We start from the raw sequence: 14,611 nt of genomic DNA, 5'->3' as shown, positions 1-14,611 counted from the left end.
GCTGTGTGAGGGGATATAACAATGGTTTCTGGCTTAACGCATTCTTTAAACTATTAGTAAAATGACGTTACTATCACGTGTGATACCACCGGGCTGAGAGACCGCGCGTGTTAACACGCTACGGCTAAGCAGCAAACTTCTGCATACCGGAAACGCGTGGGTTCGAACCCCACCGTCGGCTGTCCTGAGAATGATTTCTGTGGTTTGCCATTTTCATTTCCAAACAAATGCCGGGACAGTTCATATTTATTCATTTCATTTATCACCATTCATATCATCATTAGCTCCTCAACTGAGGTTGGAGACAGGAAGGGCATCCGGCCGTAAACACAAGCCATATAATCTCACCTCAACTCATCTCCCAACCTGCATTAGGAGACGGGACATACACCATCACGTGCGACAGTCAAATATTTGTGATGAGGGGTCCAATTTAAAATTTAATTATAGAGTTTAATATTTACATACATACATCATGATAGACCGTTATGCCTTTGAGTGTTCACTCTGCAAGCCTCTGTGAATTTACTAAATGTCGCCACAATCCTCTATTTGCAACTAGTGTTGTGGCCTCATTTAGTTCTATACCTCTTATCTTTAAAATCGTTAGAAACCGACTCTAACCATCGTCGTCTTGGTCTCCCTCTATTTCTCTTATCCTCCATAACATCTTATCCTCCATAAGAGTCCATTATTCTCCAAGGTAAGCTATCCTGCTCCATTCACCTCACATGACCCCACCACCGAAGCTGGTTTATGTATAGAGCTTCATCCATCGAGTTCATTCCTAACTTAGCCTTTATCTCCTCATTCCAACTACCCTCCTGCCATTGTTCTCACCGTTTGTACCATCGATCATTCAGACTTTCATGTGTGTTACTTCTAACATACGAGATATCCTGAGTCCATCCAGTTTTCGTTCCCGTAAAGCAAAGTTGGTCTTAAAACAGAGTGATGTAAAGATAGTTTCATCCGGGAGCTGACTTCCCTCATACAGAATACTGTTGATCGCAACTGCTAGCTCACTGCATTAGCCTCACTGCACCTTGATTCAATCTCACTATATTACCATCTTGGGAGAACACACAACCTAAATACTTTATATTATCTACCTGTTCCAGGTTCACCAATCTGACATTCAATTCTGTTGAATTTTCTTACCTACTGACATCTTCGAGAAGATAATTTTCATACCATACTCATTACACCTATGTTCAAGTTGCAAAATATTAGACTGCAGGCTTTTGGCACAATTTGCTATTAAGACCAAGTCGTCAGCATAGACCAGACTGCTTACTACATTTCCACATAACTGAATCCCTCCCTGCCACTTTATACCTTTCAGCAGATAATCCATGTAAACTACGAACAACAAAAGTGAAAAATTACAGCCTTGTCTAACCCCTGTAAGTACCCTGAACCAAGAAATCATTCTACCATCAATTCTCACTGCAGCCCAATTGTCAACATAAATGCCTTTGATTGATTTTAATAATCTATGATCCCACAGCCCCCCAGTACGGTAAACATCTTGTTCCTCGGTACCCTGTCATATGCTTTCCCTAAATCTACCAATCGCGCACAACTGCATATTCCTCTCGTAGCGTTTTTCACTCACCTGGTGCATACCGAAAATCTGATCCTGACAGCCCCTCTGTGGACTGAAAGCCCACTGACTTTCACCCAACTTTCTCTCAACCATTGATCGCACCCTCCCTTTTAAGATTCCAATGAATACTTTTCCTGGTATAATCAATGAAATACCTATATAGTTGTTGCAATCCTTCCTGTTCCCTTGCTTACAGACAGGTGTAATTGCAATTACAGCATTTGTCCAATCTGAAGGTACATTACCAACACTCCATGCTAATCTTACTACTCTATGAAGCCATTTCATCCCTGCCTTCCCACTATTTACCATCCTTTCCACTTCCTGAAGCGTAATTTCATCGTCATTTCCCTCCTTCCCATGAGCTCCGTTCACGACACCACCATGAAGATTTCCTTTAACGTTTAGAAGATGTTAAAAATATTCCCTCCACCCGTCCAGTGATTCCCTGGGATCTATATGAGTTCACCTAATTACAAAAAACGCTGTTAATTTCCTTTTTCCCTCCCTTCCTAAGATAATATATTACCGTCCAGAAAGGTTTCCCCTGCTGCTTGACCTAGCCTTTCCACGCTATTACAGAAATCTTCCCACAACTTCTTTTTGGATTCAACAACTATTTGTTTTGCTCTGTTCCTTTCATCTGCATCAGCCCTTGTTTGGAGCCATTACTGATAAGCCTTTTTACATTTACAGGCTGTTCTCACTTCATTCCACCAAGATGTTAGCTTTTTCCCATTTTTACACACATGCTGTTTCTACTACAGCATCCCTGTATGCCTCCCATTCTTTTTCTATATCCTGAACCTGCTTACTGTCTACTGTTCGGAACTTCTCACTAATCATATCCATGTACTTCTGTCTAATTTCCTCATCCTGGAGATTTTCTACCCTTATTCGTTGCAGACAAATTTCACTTTCTCTACCCTAGGCCTGGAGATACTTAGTTCACTACAGATCAGATAGGGGTCCGTTTCATCGAAAAAAATCCCCGAAAAACGCGTTCATTCCTAACAGATTTCCTGAATTCGAAGTCGGTTAAGATACTATAGTCTATTATGGATCTGGTACCCCTAGCCTCCCATGTGTAGCGGTGAATAGCCTTATGCTTGAAGAATGTATTCGTAACAGCTAAACCCATACCAGCACAGAAGTCCAGCAAACTCTTCCCATTTCTATCAGCTTCCATATCTTCTCCACATTTACCAATCACCTTGTTGTATCCTTCAGTTCTATTTCCAACTCTTGTATTGAAATCGCCCATTAGCACTATCCTATCCTTGCTGTTGACCCTGACTATGATGTCACTCAATGCTTGATAAAACTTGTCAACTTCATCCCCCATCTGCACCCTCACGTGGTGAATACACTGAGACAATTCTTGACATAATTCCTCCTACTGCCAAATCTACCCGTATCATTCGCTCATTTACGTGCCTAACAGAAACGTTGCATGCAATAGTATTTCTGATGAACAGCCCTACCCCAGACTCTGCCCTTCCCTATTTAACACCCGTCAAGTACACTTTATAATCTCCCTCTTCCTCGTTATCTACCCTTACCCGAATATCACTTACTCCTAGCACATCCAGATGCATCTTCTTTGCTGACTCAGCCAACTCTACTTTCTTCCATAAGCCCCATTAATATTGATAGTTCCCCATCGAATTCCATTTCATTCGCCAAGTTGTTTCCAAGGAGTCCCTCGCCTGTTAAATGGGAGTGGGATTCTGTTACTCCCATAGGTCCGAGGCTTCCTTAAGATGTTCTGAGCTCTGTAAATTCACGAAGCAGAATGCTGCTCTACTTGCACATAGTCCAAGTGAGGATCTCTCCTAACCGGTTAGGGATCACGGTGTATTGTATAGTCCTAGCTGCCTGAGCACAAAGAGGGTCATGACTCAGAATATGTTCGCGATGCCCACTCCCATTCCATAGCAACTGGTATCCCGACTTTCAGGACCACTTACTAGGCCACTCAGCCGTTGCACATGATTCACGAACTAATACGTGACTACAGTGACTCACACCATGAACCAGGAGTAGGAGTAATATTTACCTGTGGGATTTTCTCGATAATTTAGTGGGGGAAATATCGACCCTTAGCAGCCTTTTTAGGACAGGAACAGGGATCACTGCGACATACAGGCTCAAGTTTGCGTATGCAAGGAAGTGTTCGGATACTTTTGATCAAATAGCGACTGTTATCATGCAACGTTAGCATCATCCTGGTCAGGACACATTTCGACAAATGGTATACTAAGTAAAACAGCAGTATAAAAACCATTTTCAAATCTCACTTACCGAACAAATTCCACTTGATGGCTAGAGAGAGAGAGGGCAGGGTATTAGAGGCAGGACAGGGAAAAATGAACGAGAGAAAGAAATAATTTGTAAAACAAACTACTCCGCAGCCCAGGTGCCGTAATAAGGGATGTTGAGAAAGGAGAGAGGTTAAGTGTTGCTGCTGTTAGAAGAACGGCAGCTTACGATCCCTGGTGTTGAAGGAGGTGACTACTGGCAGGTCACACTAACGGGGGCCGTTGCTAAGAGATGGACCACACGGCCATGACTGCATAACACCTCAACAGATTGGCGAGCATAGAATTCATCTGGAACAGAAAAAAAAAAAACAATTATAGCGTACAAAGCTGAATTTGAAATTATTCTAGCACAAAAAAATGCTGAGGTTGGTATGATCCAGTTAATAATAATTCTGTCTGTTCACTTATGCCTGATTTTTTGTTTGTATTTCGAATTAGGTACACAGGTAGCACAGATCATAACAGAAAACCTTCAGTGTCACACTGAAATAAAAACACGAATAGAAATAGCAAAGCAAGCCTTTAGAGATAAAGAGTCCCCTCTGTGTCAGAAAACAATGTCCCTCATTTTACATAAATAGTAATGAAATCTTATGTTCGGTCTGTTGCTGAGACAAACTGATTAGGATGTTCAGAATCACTTTAGGAGAAGTAAGGGCAAAGGTGATGGTGGATGGAAGAAGTGGAAACGAGTTTGCTCTTAATACCGGAGTCGGACAAGGTGATGCACTCGCAGCTACTTTGTTTAATCGGGCAATTAACCAAGTCCTTGAAAAAATTATGAATACCAGAAATATTGTATATAAATCTAAACAAATTTGTGCGTATGCAGATGTAGTTTTAATGGCCAGGAATGGTAGATATTTGAAGGAAATGTTTCTCGAAATGGAGGAAGCAGGAAAACGGATGGAATTGGAGGTGAATGACAGTAAATCCAAGTATATGCATGTGACTTATAGAGGGCAGAAGAAGTCAAGATAATATGACAATAAATGGGCATAGTTTTGTGAATGTATGAAGTTTTGAGTATTTGGGAACCATGTTAACAAACAATGATAGAATAAGTGAGGAGATACATAATAGAAAGCTGGAAACAGGGCCTATTATGCAAATCTCACACTGTTTAAATCTAGTCTACTGTCTAAACCTACAAAATTCAAAATATATAAGACCCTTATTAGACCTGTAGTGACATATGGCTCAGAAGCCTGGAACCTTTTAGTTGATGACGCAAATAAATTAAGAATATTTGAAAGAAAGAACATTAGACGAACATACGGCGCAATTCAAGACCAGAATGGTTGTAGGACAAGGACAAATGCTGGAATACAGAACATATTAGACCAGGAGGATATAGTTAGATTTATTAAGGCACAGAGACTGTGATGGCTTGGCCATGTGGAAATAATGAAGACCGAATGCCAAGAAAAGTAGTTAAATCCCGAATAAATAAAAGACGGCGACAAGAAAGGGCCCGTAATAGATGGAGCGATGAAGGTGAAGCCGACCTGAGGGCAATGAACATCCGCCCATGGAGACCAGCCGCTCAGGATCGAAGTAGAAGAGGCCAAGGCTCACACAGGGCTGTAGCGCCGGATAAGTAAGTAAAAAGTAAAGTAAGTGGACGTTAACCAAGAGTGTTACGAGGCTAGAAGACAGATGTGGTGTTACTACCACGTACTCCCTAGTATCTCGAGCACCACGTTACGATGTCGCTACTCCCATGGCGTCAGCTGCAATGGATAAATTGGGTGGAGAAGATAAACACTGAAGTACTGAACAGTGTCCAAGAAAAGAGACAGCCGTTGAGTAAGATTATGAAGAGACTGGATGGGACATTGGCTTCGACACAAGAATGTGTTTGACATTTCGGAAGGTAAAATACGAGGGAAAACGCCCTCGTGGAGGACGAAGAACGATATTCATGATATGCACACAAGATCGACCCTGTTGGAGAAGACTAACGCAATCTAGTGATTAGAAATGGTAGACCACCACCTGAGTTCCCTGCCCGCCAACATTCTGACGGCGTCTTTTTCCACCAAGGGGACTCGAACCGGCTAATCACGGTGTCACACCTTAAATTCTTCAGGCCTTAACGATCATGCCCATCAAGCGAGCTAGTTGTATGGCCGATAGGCCAAAAGCTAATTCATAAAAATAAATAACAAACTAACATAGCATACGGCTGATGAGTTATATATCCTACCTCGAGCATCTGTTTCGATATATCTGGTAAATGGAGTACGTAATTATGATAAATCGTGGATAGGAATTTGCATTCAGAAGCAGATATGACGCAGATTAAGAATAGGGCATCCCCTGTGGTACAATCATCTAGAGCGGAACCGACAGTTACATCCTCATTTTTTAAATCTTTGCTTCAAATTTTCAATGTCCAAAGTCTATTATTCACAAGCTATGACGGGACGAGAATTGTTCGCCACGACCCCTAATACGAGAGTGGTGGTAGCGCTCCCCTGTCTGTCGTGCAAGGGGACTGATCAAGTTAACCCAGCGGGTTCCAAACTTGGAAGCACGAGGTCCCTCGCTGGGCCAGGCTCCTCCCCGACCCCGACGGAATAAGGTCTGGAAGGCCTAAGTGGTCTTGTTCTTTCCCTCCTTTCATTTCATTTCGAGTTTACGCCGTAAGGCGACCTGCGCGTCGTAAGGACGAGGCCCTACCTGAAATGAATTCTAATGCTGAAGATAACACAAACACCCAGTCCCTGAGCGAGAGGAATTAACTAATGAGAGTTCAGATGCCCGATCCAACCGGAAATCGAACCCGGGGCCCCTTCAACCAAAGGCCAGCATGCTAACCATTTATCCATGGAGTCGGACAATCCCGTGTCCTCATCATGAGGTGGTGCAGCTCTTTTCAGGCATGTACCATTTGGACCACACAGTCCTCCTGCCATTCCGACAATCGAACTGAGAGCCAAGGACCGTTACGTTACGAAGGCGGACAATAGCACCAATAAGATTTAGCCTCACTGGGCACTGGCTGCGTGGGCGGCCTAATGTCACAGGAGCTCCGGCAATTAGTAGCGGAATTTTAAAAAACAGCAGCAGTACGAATTATAATTATGATTACACATCGTTTAACTATTCTGTTATGCTATTTCGCTTACTGGACACGCAACAGTTTGCTGAAGTATCAGCTGATTGCAGCTCAGCTGTTTTAATGCCATCTTCCACCTCACGACCGGGCTAAGATTAGTTCCATCTCAAGAACACTGACCTTCAGCGACGGATACGATAGCTACTACAGAAAGACTGTTCACGCGCCAATAATTCGTAATATTGCCTTACGACATCAAGAACTGTATGAATGAACGTAGAAAAAGAAAGTAGATCAGGTTATGTAAATCTCTAAGCAGGACAACTCTGCAGCTTGCTCCTTAGAGAGATCTAAATCTTCGCAACGTGACAGTAATAAATGGTTTGAAAGAGCAGACTTCTAGTAAGGAAGAGATCTATGTCAAGGCCGAACTGGAACCAAGACTAGACGTTCAAAGGACAGCCGAACAATTACCAACCAACACTCGTCCTGCATCCATTAACGATCACCACGGTGGAAGTGCACGCCAAGAAAAATAAAATGAAATGTCTACAAGTGAATGAAAAACTTGAACTGCGAACTGTTAACACAACTCATTCTCGTTTCAGACTTCCGTAGTAGCACAACCGATTTTAACAATGGTCCTTGTTCTAATTCTTGCACTCTTAATTCTAAAGAAGAAAGTAAAAAATGAACCAAGAGGCCAACAGTCGGTTTAACCAAGGATCATATAAGGGGCGTGAAGCTTTCATGTGCGTGACTCCGACAGAGAGAGATTAGATTTAGTTTCGATGCCTAGAAAACAGATGGCAAATGAATTGAAGCGAATTAATACAAACATAAGGAATTAACTGGGGGCCAGAATCCATGTCAAACTGATGTGTGATGCCTCAATTTCCAGGACTAATCTTATAATAGTACAACCAACAAGTAATTTATAACTTCAGCCGTTCTGTAATATTCCTACGCCCGCCTCCTTCGCTGAATGGCCAGTGAGGAGGCAAAAGCCCCAGGTTCGATTCACGGCCAAGTCGGGCATTTCAATCCTAAATGGTTAATTCCTTCGGCTCGAAGACTGGTCGTTGTGCTGTCCTCAACACCAAACAACACCAAAATTATTTTATTAGCGATGTAACAGATTTTTTACAACGGTGATGTAAAACGTCCATCTTCCTAATGAATCTGGCTGTCTTCTTCCAAATTCCGCAGATGTTGGGTTTACAATCTCCGAGTAAAGGCGCAATTTCATGTTGAATGATATGGAAGATTCCATCCAGATTGGCTGCAGTCGATGGAACACAGCTGCAGCGTTTCCAATTCAAGCTCGGACATGTCGTCATGAGTGACTATTATGCGTAAGTAGGCGAATTTGTAGACTGTTTCTAGCCGAGTGATTCGGATGTTGACATTTGCTTGATGCCTCACATGCAGATCTTGGTGAGCTTCCACTGCTCTGTCACACTGCGTTCACGGTTTAGATATGTGGCAATTAATAATTTTACGTTACCTTTTTACCTTTCCGATTTTCCGAGACGCCGAGGTACTGGGAAGTTTCATCAGCCGAAGTCCATATAAGGCTGCCTTCACACGAACCACTTTGTAACTAAAAAACTGTGGTTCTTGAGTGGTTTAACTGTGGTTACAATCAACCACTCTTAACCACAATTACGTGGTCCTTTGTGGTTATTTGAAGTTTGTATCAACCACAAACTTTCCAACCACTTTACATCTGTAAGTATACGGTATTGAAATGGATTTCGAAGAGGAAGCATTGCTGTGGTTTTTGTTACGTCGACGAAGACTGCGTCATCGAAATACAGCTTACTGGATTCATTCTATTATAGAAAACAGGAGCTTTTGCCGGTCGTATTCGGTTGTTCTAAGGAGCAGTTTTATAACCCCACAGGTACCTTTCAGTAAACAATTCTGTACCGAAGGTATCACTGTCGTTCGCAATTTTGCAGCAGCACTAGAGCGGAAATACGTATCACCGGCTGGAAACGAAGGGAACGCCTGAAATGAGCAAGTGTGCGCGAGGTTCGCAGCACTATCACTGGCGTGTCGCCCGTGTGAATTGTTTTCGACCACCGCCAGTGAGCTTTTGTGAACGATATCGCCCACAGATTGCGACACTGGTTGAACCTGACTGCAGATGTGGCACGTGTGAATACAATACTGAATTTCCATGAGAGCTTGAGACCACTGTTGCGCTAAGTGCCAGCAGGTGTAAAGAACCGAAGCTGGTGTATTAGAGCTCCCTGAAATGCCATCACATTGAGTCACCAACTTGGGCTGAGAAGGTCAGCGCACTACCGTCTGAGCGCTACACAGCCCGTCGTGCAGATCCGTTCAAACTCACAAGAAATGCGTCTCGCTCATTACTTCGAAATCTTAAGTAAGACTCGTTCAAATCTTCCTGTTTGAGAATTCTCGCCAATGGCTGTTGGAAAAAAAATAAGTTCAACTTTAGCGAACAAGCGAGTGGTGCTGGTGATTGTTTTAAGAGGAAGTACAACTAGGCAACCATCCCGTCTATAACCCTAATCAGATAGGGATCCGACATTTCGAAAAATGAAGGTATCGGCCAAACAACGGCAAGGGCCACGAAGGACGTGAAGATGAAATACTCCTTAGGCTACGAGTGCTCTAATATCGTCGGGGTCGGAAAAGAACAAGAGTTGACCAATGCACGTCGGATAGGACAGATGAAAGTGAGGAGCCTAACACAAGTGGAAGCAATGCCAGGACTCAGCTGATGGCCTCGTGGTCATCAATCCACATTTCCAAAGCCCCTGGAGCTCCTTTTAGTCGCCTCTTACAACAGGCAGGGGATACCATGGGTGTTATTGTACCGCCCCGCACCCACAGGGAAATGTATGCCGTTCGATCTGAATGAACATCCGAATGAGTAATTGTAACGTCCGGCCGCACCGTGTAGGCGGCAAAGTGTCCGCCTGTCATCCGGCGGCCCCGGGCTCGATTCCCGGCCGGGTCAGGGGTTTTTAATTGTAAATAATTAATATCCCTGGCCGGTATATATGTAGTCCTTAACGTTCCTTTCCTCACATTCAACACTACACTTCCGCAATTCCACTCACACGCAGGTTCCTATCTATGGTGAAAGTAGTGGCAAAAGATCAACAGAGGTCGATGCCACGAACAAATATGATTTTAAAACATTTTAACAACTACATCTCAAATTAATAGTAGATTACAGACCGTGGAAGCTTTAACTCTACATACCATAAATTGTGTCAATAAGAAATACACAGAATTACAAACTATTTGCATTGTATCATTCCATCCTTCAGAAACCACGCAAAACAAAAAAAAAACAAAAAAAAACAAAAAAAAGAACCTCCCTTGGTATCCGAAACAAATAACTTAACACATTTCAAGTCCTGAACAGAAAAAAAAAAAAAAACCAGTCCAAAATCTGTATTTTTCGAGAGTTATACTGTATAAAGCTTCTGTGATCTAGAGCGCCGAATACTGCCATGCCTTCGTTGTAAAAATTAGACAAATTCTTCATGAAGGAAACGAACCACGATGAAAAGTCGCGAGTTCAAAACAGTCATTTTAATGTCGAGCAGAAAGGGTTAAAAACCGCCATCCTTAATTAAAAACGTAAGAGTATTACCTCAAGTGTTAATTCCACTCAAAGAAGCCCTGATAGCACAACGATGAATGGGAACAATTCTGAGGGGCTTTAGAAGTCAATGTCCTGGAAGACCCATCAATAGAAGGGTCAAGAAAGCAGACCACGAAACTCTCTATCGATCATTTTCCTGGACCGGCGGAGCAGCTCTTTACAATCTGAAACGCAATATGAACAAGAACAGCTGTTGTTGACATGGAACACAGTCCATGTAACATAAATAACAAAATTAATCCAGTTAGTCCGGGGATATTGATTACTGTACGAATTCAAAGGTGGAAAGTACACTTTGGCTAGTTGTAATTGAGTAAAATACACGTATCTATACCTCGCTAAAACACAAAAGCTAAAAAGAAAAGCAATCTCCATACAGACCATGAAGGGTCTTGGAGAAAGGCTTCTATCCGTAACCTCGGCGCTACATGGGACATTTCCTCCCAGAAAGACACTTCGTACTTATTTTTCGAGCAGGCTGAGAGAACCTCAGGACCATCTGCCGCTCCACAAGTGGAAATCTCGTTTCGTTAACTTTTAGACTTGGTGGCGGAGAATCTAACTCAAGTTCTTCCATCTGAACTAGGCAGCCCCTAAATTGTCCGGCTCCGTGACTAAATGGTTAGCATGCTGGCCTTTGGCCACAGGGACCCCGGGTTCGATTCCCGGCAGGGACGGGAATTTTAACCATAATTGGTTCCGCCGGCACGAGGGCTGGGTGTATGTGTCGTCCATCATTTCATCATCACCACCACCACCACCATCATGACGCGCAGGTCGCCTACGGGAGTCAATTCAAAAGACCACACCTGGCAAACCGAACTTGTCCTCGGACACTCCCGGTACTAAAAGCCGTACGCCATTTCATTTCAGCTCCTAAATTCAAACGCGACTTAAACGGAAATGTCAATGATTAACATACATTCTTTAAAATTCATAAATCACTTCATCCCTACGTGAGGGGTTCGCTGCTTTAAAAATCGTAAATAATATTCATAACCTTTTAAATTTTAAAAATTAAATTTTCTATAAAACCTGCATATTATTCTTTACCGCTAAATGGAATTTTAACTACAAATACTACAATTCATTCAATATCTACAGGATGTTTAAAATTAAACGATTCGAAGACATATCAACATACTCCCGAATCTCTTATGAAAATATCCTTTCGTATCAATTCTCATTTTTTCACTACAGTTTTTAAAAGTTTAATTACTTCCTCTATCGCAGAAAAGACTAATGGAATAATGGACTCTCACATAAGAGGGTAAGAAAAGCCGGGGGAGACCAAAGCGACGATGTTTTAAGACTCGGCGGAACGGAACAAGGACACAGAGCTACAGTAGATGTGGAAGTGGACAGTTAATTCACACAGGCTTGCAGACTGAACACTGAAAGGCACAACCTATAGTGAACATGTGCGTATGATAAAAATGCATAAACACAGAAGAGTAGCCTACGTTAAATACAAATCTGCTCCATAAAGGTGATGCATGGTACCAGCGTTACAATTCTCGATGAAGGAACGAGTTACGATTAATCTTATCACGGTTTTTATAACATCACTGTGCGGCAAATCTCAGAGGCCTAAGGACGTCACTACGTCGCATATCAACCGCACATACCAATAGCACGCTGGTTCCACAATTTACGACTCAACATCTATGGAATTCTATATACACGTCCGCTTCGATCACGTTTGCTCCCTACGTAACAGTTATCGGATAACCACGTGTGGTAATACTCAGCGAGATGTCTTCAGCATTTCTAATTCAAAGAGAACATATATACATGTACTTCACTTTCAGAATTGTCTTCTGCACTACTGGATGTCCGCGATTACATGTATGAATTTCATACGGCCAGAGGCTGCATGAAGTTCACCGGCTTTTCCCATTGATGCCTAATGCTTGCATGTTTCTGAGCCAAAATATATTTCTCTTCTTCCTGCAATTCTGCCAATTAACTTTCCTTGAAGAATTAGTTGGAAGCATTTCATATTTGGAATTACACATTATGTGTTCTAAACTACACGTCTTTCTGAAGTTAATTGTCTAGACGAATTCTCTCAGTTTCCTCATTCTATTAATAGGTGGCTGTATATCCGCACCTCGAAAGCTTTTTTTTTTTTTTTTTACTGAAGCTCTCAGCGTCCAGGTCTGCGTAGCATACAGTAACCTATGCCTGATACAGCATCGCATAAGGCACACTTCATTTTAAATTAATTTGACACTAATTTAAAATCAGTTTATATTTGCAGAAATAATTTTCAGCTATTTCAACTCTAATGATCTAATTTAAGCTCTCGATATTAGAATATATTAACACGAAACTAACGATTGAGTATATTTGACACTCCGTTTTCTTGGGGATATTACAAAACCCTAACTCGTTCCCGTAATAAACTCGGGGGGGGGGGGGGAGGGGGAAGCCGCACATATGATCAATGATGGAGCTGCCCACACGAAATTTTCCATTTAGAGTTCATGCCGGCCGGATCAATCTGGTCTCGTTTAATGAATCTCGGACGTCATGAGTGTATGATCACAACATCAGCAGGGATAATTGTCCTCCTTCATTGGGGTCAATGCATACCGTAACACTTCACAGCCTGCTCCAGACAACCGCCACCTTGGTCCTAGTATTCTTGTCCGGCCTACTTGGCACCACTTCCACCATTCCCGTCTCCACGCTGGGACACAGTTCCAGCATTATCAGTCCCTACAATAATTCGAACATCGAGAACAAACCCACACACACAAAATATTTCGAGTCTGCAGTGCTCTATTACAGACATCTCCACCAATGTCCAGCCGAGGCAATTAAGTCGCGCTCAGTTTAGCCGAAACGACATTTCTACTTGTGAAGAGGCGCATGACCCTGAGTTTTACTCAGCCTCCAACATATGTGGGTAAATGTGGTCGGGGCCCACTTTGTACCGACCTTACGGATAGTGGAATCCTGTAAGGTGTAGTCTTTACTTTTACCAAGAGTTCTTCAAGCAAGCTCTCCCTGTAGGTGGGGGCAGTAAACTAATGCCCACGACACACATCTGTCTGTCGTAAACGGCGACTAAAAAGGGTACCCAAGGGCTTAAGAGCGTGGGTTAGCGGCCACTTAGCTGAGCCTGGCATTGCTTCAACTTTTGTCAGGCTCCTCCCTTTCATCTATTCTATCAGACTCCCTTGTTCTTTTCCGGCGGACGGCATTAGTTTATTTTTTGTTTGTTTTTGTTTTTTACAAGTTGCTTTACGTCGCACCGACACAGATAGGTCTTATGGCGACGATGGGGCAGGAAGAGGCTAGGAGTGGGAAGGAAGCGGCCGTGACCTTGATTAAGGTACAGCCCCAGCAATTGCCTGGTGTGAAAATGGGAAACCACGGAAAACCATTTTCAGGGCTACCGACAGTGGGGTTCGAACCCACTATCTCCCGAATACTGGATACTGGCCGCACATAAGCGACTGCAGCTATCGAGCTCGGTGCAATAGATTTTCGCAGCCTAGGGAGTCTTCCCGTGACCTGTATTTCTTTGGCCGATACCTTCAATTTTCGAACTGTCGGATCCCTTCCATTTTCGCGGTCTGATTAGCGTTTCTTTTCATGCGGGTCCAAAATTAAACATTATAAAACAGTGATTAAATCAGAAGCACTATAACGCAGCAGAAACGCTAAACGTGAATTTCAAAGGCAAGATGGAGAAAGTCGAGCTAAAAGAAAGGAAAATTTTAAGAAAGATCATAGAACCAAAATTTCAGGACAATAACATACATCAAGAATGAAACATTCTACAAGAAAATTGAAAAACACTCAGATACTATGTGAGAAAGGATGTTTTACGGTCATCTCAGAATGAAGTCAACAGATTAACCGAACAAATCTGACTTCTTCCGTAACCGCAAAATAAAACCTAACTGGTTAAAAAACTGAAAAAGACCTAGTAGAATTGAAAATTACAG

General features: G+C 42.6%; 1 protein-coding gene across 5 annotated transcripts in view; it reads right to left on the bottom strand.

Moving 5' to 3' along the window:
* The window catches only part of NaPi-III (Na[+]-dependent inorganic phosphate cotransporter type III), a 428,747-nt gene that overhangs the window by 134,652 nt on the left and 279,484 nt on the right, over positions 1-14,611 (bottom strand). For all 5 annotated transcript variants that reach the window (XM_067158237.2, XM_067158240.2, XM_067158241.2 and 2 more), the window contains one exon: positions 3,914-4,221. The gene's annotated coding sequence lies outside the window, so the exon portion shown is untranslated. The remainder of the gene's footprint in view (positions 1-3,913; positions 4,222-14,611) is intronic.

The sequence above is a fragment of the Anabrus simplex genome, chromosome 14 (genome assembly GCF_040414725.1).
Source record: "Anabrus simplex isolate iqAnaSimp1 chromosome 14, ASM4041472v1, whole genome shotgun sequence".
NCBI classification, from domain to species: domain Eukaryota; kingdom Metazoa; phylum Arthropoda; class Insecta; order Orthoptera; family Tettigoniidae; genus Anabrus; species Anabrus simplex.
This window is presented reverse-complemented; position numbering and strand designations above follow the sequence as displayed.